Raw genomic sequence first — 14,945 nt, forward strand, 5'->3', positions numbered from 1 at the left:
ACCCGCTACAGCCGAGAACCCGCTCACGGTCATGGCGCTTGCGTCCCTGTGCGCGGGCCTGTGATTGGCGCGCGGCAGGTGCGTGTGGAGTCCGCTCTGTAGTAGCCGGAGGAAGCTATTCTTGTCCCGGCGTTCCTCTTATCTTTGAGGCTCAGCGCGGATAAGGGACCCCGACGCTCGGATTTATGATTAATCTGTTGTAAGGTTGGAATGCAGCCAGTAGTCTTACTTCATGGGTGTACAGTGCCTGATGAATCGAGTTATATGAGGTTTAGCTGTTCATGCCTAACACGGAGGATGTAAGGTCAGCAAGGTCTGCAGACTTAAACCACCCAGTTGCAGTCCCCAAATCCGCATTGACAGGCATGCTCCTAGAGCAAACTGCAGACTCTTTTGAGCCTGCTTCTAAACTAGGCCTTATACTTGGCCTGCTGAGCCCGGTCTTCCCAAAGAATCCTGCGAAGCCAGCTTATTGAGAATACCCTCACCCTCAGTATCTAATGAAGCTCCTTTCCCACTGACCCTCGTTATCTAACCAGTTCCTCTTTAGTAAATTTACCCCATCGCAGGTCTTGACCTCTAACTGCAGTGGTCTTGAGTAGAGTCCTCCCCACTTCCGCTGTTTTTTAAAAAGTAACTAGTGAATAAGTTCTCTTTAACAGCCTTCAGGGACTTGAGAGAGTTACTTAGCCTCTCAAACTCTGAATAATAAGTAAAATGAGATAACTAGCCATGACACAGGTAAAGCTTAATAAGGTTAACTTTATATATATGGTAAAGCTTAACGATGTGGTCTTTACATTGTCTTCCATGCATTTTTAACCTAAATTCTCTTATTTAATAATGCATTTGTTTCCTTGAATCCTCAATTATGTAGTAGAAGATGGGTTTAAAGAACTTAAGTGAAACATGGGCCATTTGGATTGATAGGCACACATTTCAAAAGTTTATAATCCCATTTGGCCCTCAGAACAACTCTGAGGCAGACAGGGTATGCTATATTATCTTCACTTTAAGAGATGAGAATTCTGGCCAAGGGAAACAAAGCAATTTGTCTAAGCTCACAGCTGTTCAGTGATGACACGGGACTAATTCAGAGATTCTCAAAGCTACCTGCACATTGGAATCATCTAGGATTTTTTGAATTCCAGCCTACACCGCAGAAAAATGAAATCTGGACCTCTGTGGGAGGGACCCAGGCATCAGCAACTTTTTAAAACCTCCAGCTGTTTCCAATGTGCAGCCAATTTTAAGAGCTAGAAGTTTAAAGCAGTGCTTCTCAAATTTTAAAGGTGTACTCAGATCACCTGGAGATATTGTTGAACTGTTGATTCTGATTTAGTAGGTTTGGAATGAGGGCCAAATTCAGTATCTCTAACAAGCTCCTAGGGAAAAGGGAGCATTTTCAGGATTAGGGTAGAGGAGTCATTCAGAGGGCTCCAGTGGAACCCTGATTACCACGGGGGTACACTGCTTGTACATAGTAAATGCTCCATATATATGTTCTGAATGATCGAATGAATAAACTAGTCCGACAGATTTTCCTGGAAATTTGACCTAGAAAAATGAAAATAAGGTAGTTAGCTGTAAGGACTAAAGCAGAAAGAAATCCTAGAGGAAAACCACAACATAGAGCTATGAGGGAGCATGTAGACTGAAGCAATGAAGAAACAGAAACCACAATATAAGCTTGAGAACAGATTTGTAGGTAAGGACCAGCAAAGGTAATGGAAGAACGTAATAGACACACAGACAGAAGCAGATCCAAGTGAGTAATGCAGAGACAACCTGGTCCCTAGTCCCTCAAGATGCCATTGTACCAGATACCTTGTAGGTTCTAGTTTTTACAATAAAACTTTCTATTTAAGGGGCCTGAGTGAATTTCTAAAGCCTAATTAAAAACAGCCTTCCACTTTGTCTTATTTATGTCTTACGTCTGTAAGTTATGAGTTATTTCAGTTTTACAGATGAAGAAATTAAGATATGTAGAGGTTAACTAATTTCCCATCTCTTAAGATCTCAGAACTGAGTTTGACCCCAGGTAAGTATGCTCCAAGTAGTATCAGAACTACAACAATGAGAGTAAATACTGGCTCCGTTTCATCATTTTCCTGGCTCCTATCAAAATGTTTGAAACAAAGTAGGGACTCAATTAAAATTTGTTAAATGAATGAATGAACAATTTCTCTTATAATCAGTTTGTCGAATGAATCATACACCTAAAAGTAGCTGATAAAATGGGAGATGGTTGCTTTAGGAAAAATTTAGGAAATTATAAAATATCAATATTCATTTAAAAAATTATCCAAGAAATATGTATAAAAACAATGTCTTCATAAACTTTAAAAATCTGGAGAAAGTTAAAAATCTTTAAATGAAGGTTGTGGATCTTTTAAAGAGTGAACATTATCCTGCATTTTTCACAATGGTTCAGGGATTGTCATTCAATTTATAAAATGAACAGGGAGTTGGTTTAAACTTTGTTTAGATAGCAGCTAGAAGTAACCACTGATATACCTTTGTTGACAAGCTATCAAATCACATCTGCCCTTTTTGTAAAATGAAAAACAGTGCTTTGTTGTGGTATTTCATATGATGAAAATCTGAATTATTCAGGATAGGCCAAGTTACTCTGAGATAACAAGTTAACCCTGAAATTTCTGCGACTTAACCATTAAATTTTGTTTCTCATGCTACATGTCTGACATGGATCAAAAAGAAGCTTCATATAGTCATTCAGGACTAAGGTTGACAGACACATTGACATCAACACATGGATTCATAAATTACTGGGGCAGATGATGAGAATGACTGAGTGTCTTGAACGAGTTCTTAGATGCGTTCTCTATTCATTGTTCAGAGCTACTTACATGGCCCTTTCTAACTGCAAAGGTGATGGGAAATGTGGGGAAATGCATGAATGTTTGGTGAGTAGACGACGCCATAAGCACTGTGCGTGTTGGAGTATCCCAAGATTCTGCCCTTGGCCCACTTCTCTCCTCCATCTCCATAAAGCAACCATCTCCCATTTTATCAGTTACTTTTAGATGTATGATTCATTCGACATTATGCAATTATGCAATCTCCGAGGTGATCTTATCCACTGTATAGATCTTATTTATATCTCCCGCCTATAATTTTCCCTGATCACTTCATTTATTTATTCAGTTACCTACTCAGTTACCTACTTCAGTTACTTATTCGGTTACCTACTCTAGTGAGCATCTCAATGTAACTTTGTCCACACACACACTTTGATTTTTACCTCCAAAGACTTCTCACTCCTCTTCAAGTCTTTCTTATCTCAGTAAATGGTGAAATAATCTACTACTTTGCTGATGTAATCTTTGATCCTTCACCTTAACCTAACGCTCGCATCAAATTTATGACAAATTTCTGTAGGCTCAATAATTCAGTGAGTGCTGGACTTTTACTCATGTTTTCAAATAAAGATTTAATTATAGTCTTCACTGAAGATAAGCCAAGTGTGATAATACCTGATCTACTTGGAATGTGGGACTGGGGAGGAAGTGTGAGTTGACCTCAGTTCTCCAGGTATTTAAACACTTTCAACGATAGCATTAAGGATTAAATTAATTATATTGGACCGAATGCTGGCATGTTGGTTAATTAGAGTTAGCGAATTTCTATTCTTGTTTATAATTTTTTTAACTGAGAGTTTTCTTCTTATTCTGATCATAAGACTCAGTTATAGACTTAAATCTTCAGGACTTCAAAGATCTTTAAAGATATACATCTTTGAAATTTGCGGAGACTTCTTTTGTGAACTAGTCTATGTCATTTTGTATAAATGCTTCATGTGTGAGTGGGAAGAATGTGATTCACTCATTATTGGTTGCAGAGTTCAATATATGTCTGAATCCAAGCTTATTTATTGTGCTTTTCAAATCTTCATAAATAAATAAGTAAATACATCTAAAAGCTTTTTTAAAAGTTTATGTGGGCTCTATCACCAAATTATGTCTTGAGTCCACTACTCTTCCTATGACCTTACTACAATCTATGCTAAGCCTCCATCATCTCTTGTCTGGATGACTGTGAGAGCCTGTTAACACAACTCATACCTTATAAACCATCCCCTACTCAGCTGCCCAAATGATGTCTCCATGATCATATCACTTGCTGGAAAATTCTCTAATGATTCTTATTGCAACTAGAATAAGTCCCAACTCTTTATGCAGCTCCTACAAGGCCTAGGTGACTTGGCCCCTCTCTAGGTCTCCGGTCCCATTTCCCTCTTCACATCCTCTCTTCACCAAGCCACAATGCTTCTCTCTGTCCCTAGACATGTCATGATCATTCCTATCTCAAAGGCTTTGAATTTTCTGTCCCTTCTGTTTACACAGGTCTTCCTAAGATATTTGGCATGGTTATCTCCTGCTCAGCCTTCAGATCTTAACTCAAAAATCACTTCCTTAAGAGGCCTTTCCTCAAGCAAAATAGCCTGCACAGTCAGTATCATCCTATATTATAGCACTTGGATCTTAAATTATATCATTTATTTACTGTTTTTACAGGTTCAGTGCCTATTTCTGTCTGCTAGAATGTAAGTTCCTTCAGTGCCTAGAATAGTGCCAGAAACATTGTAAGAGCCCAATCAATATTTGCCATCATTAGAAATCATGTTCCTAAATAATATTTAATTATAGAATGACATTCCCCCAATATGTGTTAAATGAAAAAAATTAAAAGTAAGATAGAAACCTATTCATTATGAGACAGATTTTATAAGAAAAAAATACATGCATTTAAAAAAAAGACAAGAAGAAACGTCATTTGCATCAGTTTCTCTAGATAATATTTATAATGTTTAAAATACTTGTGCTGTATTATTACTAAAGGATTTTTTCCAGTGATATATACATATAATTAAGTAAGATGTCTTTCACAAAGAAAATTATCCAAAGGGTGGATAGGGGAGAATGCATATACCGTTCTATGTATGTGGCCACTCATATATACCAAGACAAGCCAACTTACTATTATTACCATTTAATAGAGTACAATTCTGAATAGTCAAAACAAATCTTAGTTGATGGGTATGTGTGTTCTTGGTATTTGTTCTGTTTACTTATGATTATGTCATTTTATGATTCAAAGATAAAGCTCTAAAAGACTCACAAGAATAGAAACAAAAAGATTTTAAGTTTAAGACTAAAGATGGACAGACAAGACTGACATCAGATGTTAATATAGACTGAGAGTCTTTGGGACCAACTGAGAATTGTGGTTTTGAAATTACCCGAGTTATTTCTAACACCGCTACTTTACTTTTTTCTTCTATTGCTTTTAAGTTGGATATTGTAGTGGTTTATGCAAATTTAATAAAAGAGAAAGTCTTGGACTTTTATTGGCAAGGATTTTCTTGCACCACCCACTGTCATAATTGATTACATGCTGTACCCTGATGGAGGAACAGAATTTCTCGGCCAACAGAAAATCACAAATACATGGTAAACCATCTGTTTTGTCCAGCGACTGAGAAATAATAATGTGACCAATGATCCAAGCAAGAAGGGGCTGCCAGTCCAACTGTGCCCAGTCCTCCATCAGCTTGATGTCTGAAGGTGGAGGAAGATTTGTTTTGGCAGCCATGCTGCTAACATCTGACATCTGTCGCCTATAGTTCCCCATTATTGCTAGTTCCAAAAAATCATATCTGCCAGTCAAACAGCTTTTCTGCTGATGGACAGTCGAAGGATGCCTTCTCGGCCTGACGTGCTTCTGGGAAACTCCCCTTTATTTGAATACATGCATTCACTAATCCCTTTTCATGCCTTGCCTTTTAGCCTGTCACTTAATGGGAAAAAGATCTCTCCCCAAGCCCAAGTTCATTGCTCTTTGGAAGAATGGCCAAAGCACAAAGGGGATACTAGGAAAGTTGTAAGTGCTTACGGTTTTACTCTCATGGGGTCAAGAGTAGTCTCCATTGGGATCCACAGGAAAACAATATCACCCCACCCCCACCCCTGCCTATTGGGAAAGTTAACATCTGCATATATAACTCCTTTAAAAATAATTGACATGGTACTTGATGTGTTTGAGTGTATTCTTGTTGAAACTTCCTATGTATTAGGCACTTTACATAGACTACCTCATTTAATCCTCTTAATAATCCAGCAAAGTTTTGTGTCTTATAAAAGAACAAGCAGAGGCTCAGAGCTCTTATATAGCTAGTAGGTGGCAGCTCTGGGATTCAAACCCAGATCTTCTTGCTTAAGTGAAACTCTCTTTCCACTGCAGCATCCTGACTCTCCCTGTCACATATCTGTGACAACTGATATATAATATATAAATGTCTGATAGAGTCAACAATACTCCAGGCAGATAGCAAGCACTAGTGGGTATTTCTTGGGAAGGCCAGCGCTCTTGCTTTTGCCACAGCCCTGACAGGCATGCTAAGAAAAAGAGAAGACCTAAAGCCCTAAAATGCTGATCCTCTGGCCTTGGTTCCTGGAATGATTTAGGGTATACAGCATGTAACGTGGCAGGAAGTACTGCATTGGTGCTTCTGTAGTCTTTCCATTTTGATTTTACAGAGACAAACCCACACTAGAACGCAAACCTGGGAGCAGGGAGAACTGTGAATGGCTCCACAGGCAGATTCTTCCAGTCAAAACAAACTTTAAGGGAAAAGATTTACATTCCGGTACATGTGATTCTGGGCTGAAAATCAATGTGGCTACACATTTTTAAGCCACATGTCCTGATAGAAACCTGAACAGAATTACTGTGAATAATAACCAAGAAGTAAAGCAAAAATGCCGGGAAAGAAAATCCCACTTCCAGACTATAAATGCACTGAAAAACTTTAGATCGTAAGGCTTTTCTTTCTTTTAGGACTTTGTCTAATCCGAAGATGACATTCCATCTTCCGATGATTTCAACAGCGATATCATCATTCAATTCACCCCACCTTGGCTGAACGTCTCACTCTTTCAGTTCAATTCTTGGTAAGCAAAATACAAATAAATCGAGCAGCCCTGTGTGGTGGAAGATGTGTGATATTTGAAGCCACCTCTGGGTTCCAGTCCCAGCCCTTACTGCGAGCTGCGTGACCCTCAATTTACTCAGCTACAAAATGAGGTATCAAATTTAATAATGGGTTGTGAGGATTACAAGAAATACTTGTGAAACGCTCTTTTAACACTACAAAATGTACTTAGCCAATTAAAAATTCTCCCTCGTCTCAGTGCCTAAATTGGCAGTACTGAGTAGCTGAAAGATTGATTGGTATGTGTCTATAAAATTAACTTGTAAAAAGACTGAATTTCAAGTTGCCTCTCTGGCACTCTGCTTTTAGCCTCGATGACAGATAACATTCATCAAGCTCTGGCTCTGTCTAGGTATCGTGGAAGCACAAAAACGAATGAGCCCAGGAGATAGTTACTATTTAACCCCATTTCACAGATGAAGAAACCCAGTCACTGAGAGGCTAGTAAGGTGCCTATGATTCCAGGGCAGGCAGTCCCCCGGAGCCCTTGTTTTCTTTACCACCAGATAAAGAGCAGTTTGCTCTGTGATTTCTTGTATGTTTCTGCCATTAGCCATTGAGATCAAGGAGTGCCTCAAAAAGCAGGGGCCAAAGAAACATTTATTGAACGAGGTATCTGGTACAGAGTACCCAGCATATAACCAAGCCCTCCTATTGAATGAATGAGCAGAGCCCAGAAGCCCCACTTGGGGAAGATGTTGAAAAGTCCTTGTTATTGACTGAGGGGATGATTGATACATAGCCATGGGATTTGTACATTTTTCAATAGATTAAAAAATCTCACAGGTTTGTCTTATGGGTTCATTAAGGTGCCATGAGAACTAAAAGCGACTGCAAAAACAAATGGACAAACAGCAGAGAAAAAAACTGATCTTTAACCCAGCCCACCTGGTGATCTCAATGTGGGCTGACAACACGGTCTCAGAGGAATTTCAAAAAGCTAGCCCAGGCTCCATTTATCTGATAACTAAAAACTCATAAAGCGATCAAAGAGATTACAAAGCCTAATGGGGAGTGCAGGTGTTTTTTATTTGGGCTAGAAAAGTGAAGGGAGGGTCTCAGGCCTTTGTGTTCCACCTGGGGCTTGCAAGAGTCCTACTTCATAGCCAGAGAGGTAAGACAGACACATTTTAGGCTGCAGAGCTACAAACTCAGAGGACAAGTGAGCAAGATCATTGAGTGAAGCAGGTTCGGTGGGTGTTGAGGGGTGATGGGGAGCAGAAAAGAGGGCCAGAATGACCTCAGCTGCAGCTCCTACTGCCTCTCGGACTTGTTGCCAGCACGCGGATTTCCCAAGTAGTTAAAATCCTAAATTGTACGTGAAAGCTCTTATATTAGCAAGAAATTCCAAGGCAATTTAAATCATGGTGGGAGTTAAACTAAATACATCTGCAGGCTGGATTTGGTCTGTAAGCTGCTGGTTTGCCATCTTCGCATTAGACACTGAAAAGAATCGAAAGGAGTCATGAATCGCACTAGCCACTCCCAGATGGAGTCAGAATGTGCTAGTACCCAGAAGGAAGCAGGTGAGGGAACTGCTGGTCCTGCTGGTCTGCTGGAGAGGTGTTCTGTTCTGGACAGTCCTGCACCTGGCTGGCTGCAGTTTTCTTCTGTCATTCCTGTCTGTGGCATTGGTGCCACCTGGTGGACCTCTCAGGGAGCGCCCTACGTTTAGACCATGATGACTGAGTCCTACAAAGGCCAGAGGTAGTGGGGCACCAGGGCAGCAAAAGCCAGAGGCAAAGCAAATTATCGCAAATGAAATGGAAGCTGTGTTTGGATAAGCAGAAACTCAAAGCAGCAGTGGGATACCGAGGTAGGGTCGGAGGGAAATCAGCGGGGCCCTTGCTGTTTTCTTAGTTGGCTCATTCCTGCCCGTCTGAGCCTGCAGTCAGAGCTGAAGGATTCTGCCCCTCCATTGTGGGGGAGGCCCCCAAATCCCAGAGCCTAGAGAGGGGAAATATGGAAGTCATGATTGACGTCATCATCTTGAAACTGTCAGCCTTATTTCTTTAAGCCTCGGGAGAAATTAGGCAGGCGGGAATCCCAAATCAATGCTTGTGGCTGAGTTTATCCTCTTTCATTGTTTTATGAGGACAACATCAGTGTTTATAGTGTTTAAAATCCATTATATTGTGTGTGCTCGTCATGCTATTTGAATATTTGCTCTTCATTTTTAAGATCACTTCCCAGATTTTTATTTTAGGGAAAGGTCAAAATTTGTGTCTACCGTTTACAAGCTCTACTGCACCTTACCAAGAGTGTTTTCCTAAATCTCACTTGAGGAAACCTGACTCAGCTCCTCAGAAAGCACCTCCTCCCACACTTCAGCATCAATGTATTCTGCAGGCATTGGCAATTGCCTTTATTCCTCTAGGTACTCTTGTGGGCTTGTGTGTTGTGTCTTCCCATAGAAAATTTCTTAAACCATGGGTTTTGTTTTCTCTGCTTTTCCTTGAAAGTCCGATGCAGGCCCTGTACACACGAGTTGGCTATGAACACTCAGCTTTTTTTTTTTTCTTGACACTTGAATCTTCATGCCCATAGTCACAAGCATTTTTGCTCTTTCATTGCTATAAGAGCAGGGGAGAAATAATGTGGCATAATATTCAGCTTTGAACATTTGCTTCATGACAGTATGTTGAGAATATTACCACGCCGAATGGAACATTTTATTTTGGCATTACCTCTGTGTACTGAATGAAAGTTCTAGATCTCTGGAAAATGGTTGGAAATACAAAAGCACTCACTAGAGCACAAACAAAAGACCTAGGATTTCTAAGTCTTTACTCCGTGACTTCCACTTTCAGGTAGGGCATTGTTGTCTCAAATTTGAGATTTTCTAATTTTAAGACCAAATGGGTCTGAAAGAGCATGGAAAGGGGCCATTAGATGTTAATAGTCGCCGCTGTTTGGAGTGCATACTTTGTCTTCTCCCTTCCCACCCTGAAACATCCATAGCTCTAAATGAGAAATGTCCCTGGTGTTACCAGATGGCACTTGGAAGGAGTGGAGTTGTAGTGTTAAGATAGAGCCCCAATTCTGCAAGGCAAGCAGATAGGGGAGGGGAGGGAGAGGGATCTGGCTGTACTATGGGTTGTACAGAGGGCAGACGATGGGTGAGAGTGGCAACCAGACTCCAGGAGGCAGAAAGCCAAGAAAAAAGGTATCTCTGCTTATCTGTCAGAACAGGGATGTCAGTGTGGGATGGAGACAAAGGGGAATTTCTAAAGTCCTTGCAGGACTAAAAATCCCATTAGGCAGAGTTAGTTACTTGAGATTAATAGGCAATGTCTTAATCTGGACATTTCAAATGAGCAGCATTAATCTTACTGCTGACAACTCAAGTCATAATTAAACTGGAAAACAGCCTTCAGTGACTTTCAAAGACAGAGAACTAGAGAGAAAATACATTTTTATAGTAACACCAAAATGGCTATTAAGCCACTGCCTTCTGCATTACCCATCACTTGCAGAAAGGAAGCTGGTCTGAGGAGCTGAGGTCCAGAAACAGCTGGGACCAGGGCCTGGCAATTCACTTATGCATTGGCTCTCCCACCCCCTTCCCAAGCTCTGCCTCACCACTCCTCCACCAAGAGAGGTTGTGTCCTGGTCCTCATAGGTCCCACAAAGGCAGGGATTCAGAGGGATACAGAGCCAGGAATCTGATGGGATCCAGGAAAGCTGCAGAGTTAGGGCCCTCAGAGACCACACCCCACAGAATGTGGAGATGGCACTGAGGGCTTCTGGCATCTCCCAAGCCAGGAGATGCTCACTCACAGCCAAGAGCGAGTAGCTGGCAATAATCCAGGGCCAGAATCTGAGGCCTTGTCATGAGAGCAGTGACTTAACTCATCATATAAAGGTGGGCTAAGGCTTCTAGTTTATAAGATTGCTGCATAGGCAACCCAAAAGGAAAAAAGTGTCAGCAATTATTTGTGTTGCCGTAACATGGATGCACAGGTAGATTATCTTCCAGGTTAGGATTTGTATCTTACACCATTACCGATTGTTGCCAACAGAGTTCTGACATGAGAAAGATGTATTCCATTCTGAGGACTTCTGGTCTATAAATAAGTCAAAACAACCAGAGAATTTAGGTCAAGGTGAGTTTATTGTCCAAATAGCACAACCTAATTGCATCCAAACCATTTTCAAATCCATCTTTAAGCTAGTCAGAATAACAGGTTATATTTCAAATCACTTAACACTGAACAGATAAGCCCTCTTAAAAGGCAGCTGACTATACCATGTCACCATCATAACCAATAAAACATTTTCCATACTTCCTAAAAACCTTTCATTTATACTGATCATGCTACTTTAGCACTTGCTAGCATCCCGACCAAATAAACACCCACACCTCTTATAGAGTACATTGTGAGAGAATTACATTGACTTGATATGGCATCACACTCGTTTAAAGCAAAAAAAAAAAAATTATAATAATAAAAGAAGTCCAAGACGAGAAACTGTAACTGAGAGAGATCTGAGGTACATGGTACAAGGGTAATGAACATAATGGAAAAAATCCAATGGCCCGGTGATTTGCTGGGGATTTAAGAGTTGGCCAGCAATAAGAATTAAACCCATTAAAAACAAAAAAACAAAAAAAAAACTTTTTTTTTTTTTTAGGACAGGAACCTGTCAAAATATATTGGATACTGTAATGGCTACAGTCAGTAAGGCACTTTTTTCCCCAAAGTAGGCTGCAGGCAAAGAATAAATGTTGCAGCATGCATGGATACATTTGCTGATGGCTTCTTGAAACCTGAGCCAAGAATCATGTCTGATAGCCCAGCCACGTCTAAAAGCAGAGACACACAAATGTAGGAAAATAATTTTGTCTGAAATGGCTGTTCTGGGTTTAGAACCTAGAATCATGAAAAGCCATGCGGTGTGAGGAAGTCATAAATATCCTCTTGAGTCTTCCTGCCCTATTTTGTACAAATGGACAGCATGAACAGCTCTTGAAAACTCCAAGCCCACACCGGTGGAAGCCTGCACTCATTCTATAGCTACAGAGTTTGTTGGCTTAAGGGGACTTTACTGTCTCAGCATTAATTTCCCTTTTAAAGCTATTCTCAGGGTTAGACTGTCTCGAAGATAAACAAAAAGGAATCCTTTTGGCTTAGAAACCAATTGGCTTACTCAGACTTCCTCCCCATTCCTACCGCCCATTCCCACACTACCAATATCTTCTTGAACTAGAAAATCATTATTTACATGACATAAGGTGCAAGTCTATTTCTTCTCCCAGCCCTGCCCCCAGTGGCCCATGGAGAGAAAATCCCCCTGCCCTCTTTGAGAAAAGTCATCCAGTCCTGCCTAATGTTCTTAACCTGTCTGTCTCAGAACTCCCAGAGCAGTGTGGAGAGACTCTAAGGCGTCTGGATCTCAGGAGAGCTACAGCTCCTCTCATTGAAGAGAAGCCGACCCTGTTAGCAAAGGGATGCTGTGTGACGCAGTCAGGTCTGTTTCCTCCTCCAGCCTTGTCACTTAAGCGCCTGCCAGTCTTTGAGCTATGAGTGCCCCTGACTTAGCTGAGAAGAGACAGAACAGAGCCTCTTGTATGAAGCAGAGACCAAAGAGGACCTGGCTCTAAGAAATGCTGAGCTATTCAGGGGGTCCTGGGGCAGGTCCAGAACAAAGCCTCCTGTAAAGAGCAGCCCCTTCTCTGAGGAGCTGTCCCCTCAGCACATGGGAGATAGTCTGCTGTGGTATCTGTCCCCTGCTTTTACCTCCAGGCTTCTTGGCTGTCATGAACCCGCATGGAATTGAATTATGCTTAGTATATATTTTTGGCATACTAGGATTCTCCCCCCTAGGACCTGGCCAAAATAGGGGAAAGAAATTTGTCAGGCTTGGGGAACAACTTAGCCCCCACTGATGGAGAAAAACAAAAACAAACACAGAAGTAAAGAAGAGATTTAAAAAAAAAAAAAAAAGGGTAGAAAAAGACAGGAATAGGTGTGGAACCCCTTTAGTAGGTGAGAGAGAAAAAAAATTCACAGGGAGAACTGACTCCTTTGGGACAGAATCCCCTACCAAGGAAACCAAGCTCTAAGGAGAAGGTATTAGTCACTTAAGCAATCCAGAGTTCCTTCTTTTATGGAGGAAACAGGCAGAAAAATCCAGACAACCTAGCACCTTCCCCATCAGCAACCCCACACCTCCCACCACACTAGGCCCCGAAGATAGGAAGAAGAAAAGGCTAGTGGCGATCGGAGCGTTAGGAAATGTGGAAAGTTAGACTGCAGGGAGAGTCTGTTGGCCTGTTCCCTTCCTTGATGGGTTCTCTCATTTGCTGCTGCTCTTTGAGCTTAAGGACTGGTCACTGTGGAATGAGTTTGTACTTCGTTTTGTCTGTAGACTCCGAGACGCCCCCAGAACTCCAGGGACAATGCTGTCTTCCATTCTATGGAACGCCTCAGGGCCCAGAAGAGTGTCCTGTGCGAAGTGAGCACTTGATAAAATACCGCCTGCTTACTTTTCCTCTCCAAAACTTCAGAATTCACCTACCACCCCACCAGAAACTCCCTAGAATTTAGGGTCATGTTAACTCGCCAAGTCCTGAACTTTCTCTAAACACCCTGCAAGAAACCGACTCATCTGGATTTGCATCTACGTAAAGAAGCAGCCTCGCCACCTCCCTTCAACTACCATCCAATAATCATCTGATCTATTTTACCAATCACGCCAATTCAATGCCTAAAAACCATTTAGTGTCGCTCAGCAGAGGACCTGGCCTTGCACAGCACTTGATGCCAGTCAGACAGGTGAGGGAAGGAACCTCCACAACACTGCAGGCTGCAGATTCAGACCAAAAAACCTCTGAGATTATCCTAGACTGGGGATGCCTATGTCAGGGAAGGGGAAAGAGAGTCCTTCGATGAGAGGACCCTAAGTGATGAAAGCCCTGCTTTAGAAAGGGCTGTAAGATGAGGGTCTCCAAGTAGCCTGTTGGAATTCTTTAGTCTGTCTCCTGATACCTAAGTGCAAATTATGACTTCTTTGTATACTGTGTAAATGTCTGTGCTGAATGTCTGCCTTGTGGGGGAGGGGAAATCCCTTGGTTCAATTGTATTTTTTCCATCATGATGAGGATACCGGAGTCAAAATGGAAGCCTGATGACCTTCGCGACTAACAAGGTCCTTAGGTGTGAAACCCTGGGCCAAAACCACCCCACCTTCCACCAGAAAGGGCACGCGGCCTCTTCCCCGCCGTCTCCTTTCCCCACATTCATGGGCTCCCGAGCATAGACTGTATGATTGTGAGGTATTATGAAAACAAAAATGTGAATTATTCTTTTGTAGCTATTGATTTTATCCAGTAAACCTGAGGTAAAGAATACTCTGTCTTTGAAGAATGTGATCAGAAGGAAAAAAACCCAAAAAGAAAAAAAAAATCAATCATGAATATGCTACCAGAAGAAAACAAACTATGGAAAGGCTTTTCCAGTATGAAGAACTCATATGTCAACCACCTACTTCGGGACTTGGTATTTAAGCAGTAAAATAATATATTATAAAAATGTTTATAAAATAGCAGCACACTCTGTGAAAAACATTACAGCTAGGTACTGTTAATGTGAATAAGGATGAATGATCTTAGCTTCTTAGCAGCGCAAAAAAAAAAAAAATAATAATAAAAAAACTGAACACAATAAAAGGAAAAATAAGAGACCCTTTGATTTTTCTCCATCTTAACCCTCAAACTATGAAACAAGGCAGAATATGTGTATAAAATTCTTCAAATAGCCCTGTTCTGATTTTTCTTTTTCACTTAAAAAGGCAAATATTTTAACAAATAGCTTCATTACCTGTCAATTATAATTGTGCAAAAAAAAAAAAAAAGTTGTTGCTCCAACCTCTTTGTTAACTGTGTGTGTCTAAGAAGTGGAGAGGAAAAAAATTCAAGTACACTGAA

Source organism: Pteropus alecto, unplaced genomic scaffold, assembly GCF_000325575.1.
Source record: "Pteropus alecto unplaced genomic scaffold, ASM32557v1 scaffold76, whole genome shotgun sequence".
Lineage (NCBI taxonomy): Eukaryota > Metazoa > Chordata > Mammalia > Chiroptera > Pteropodidae > Pteropus > Pteropus alecto.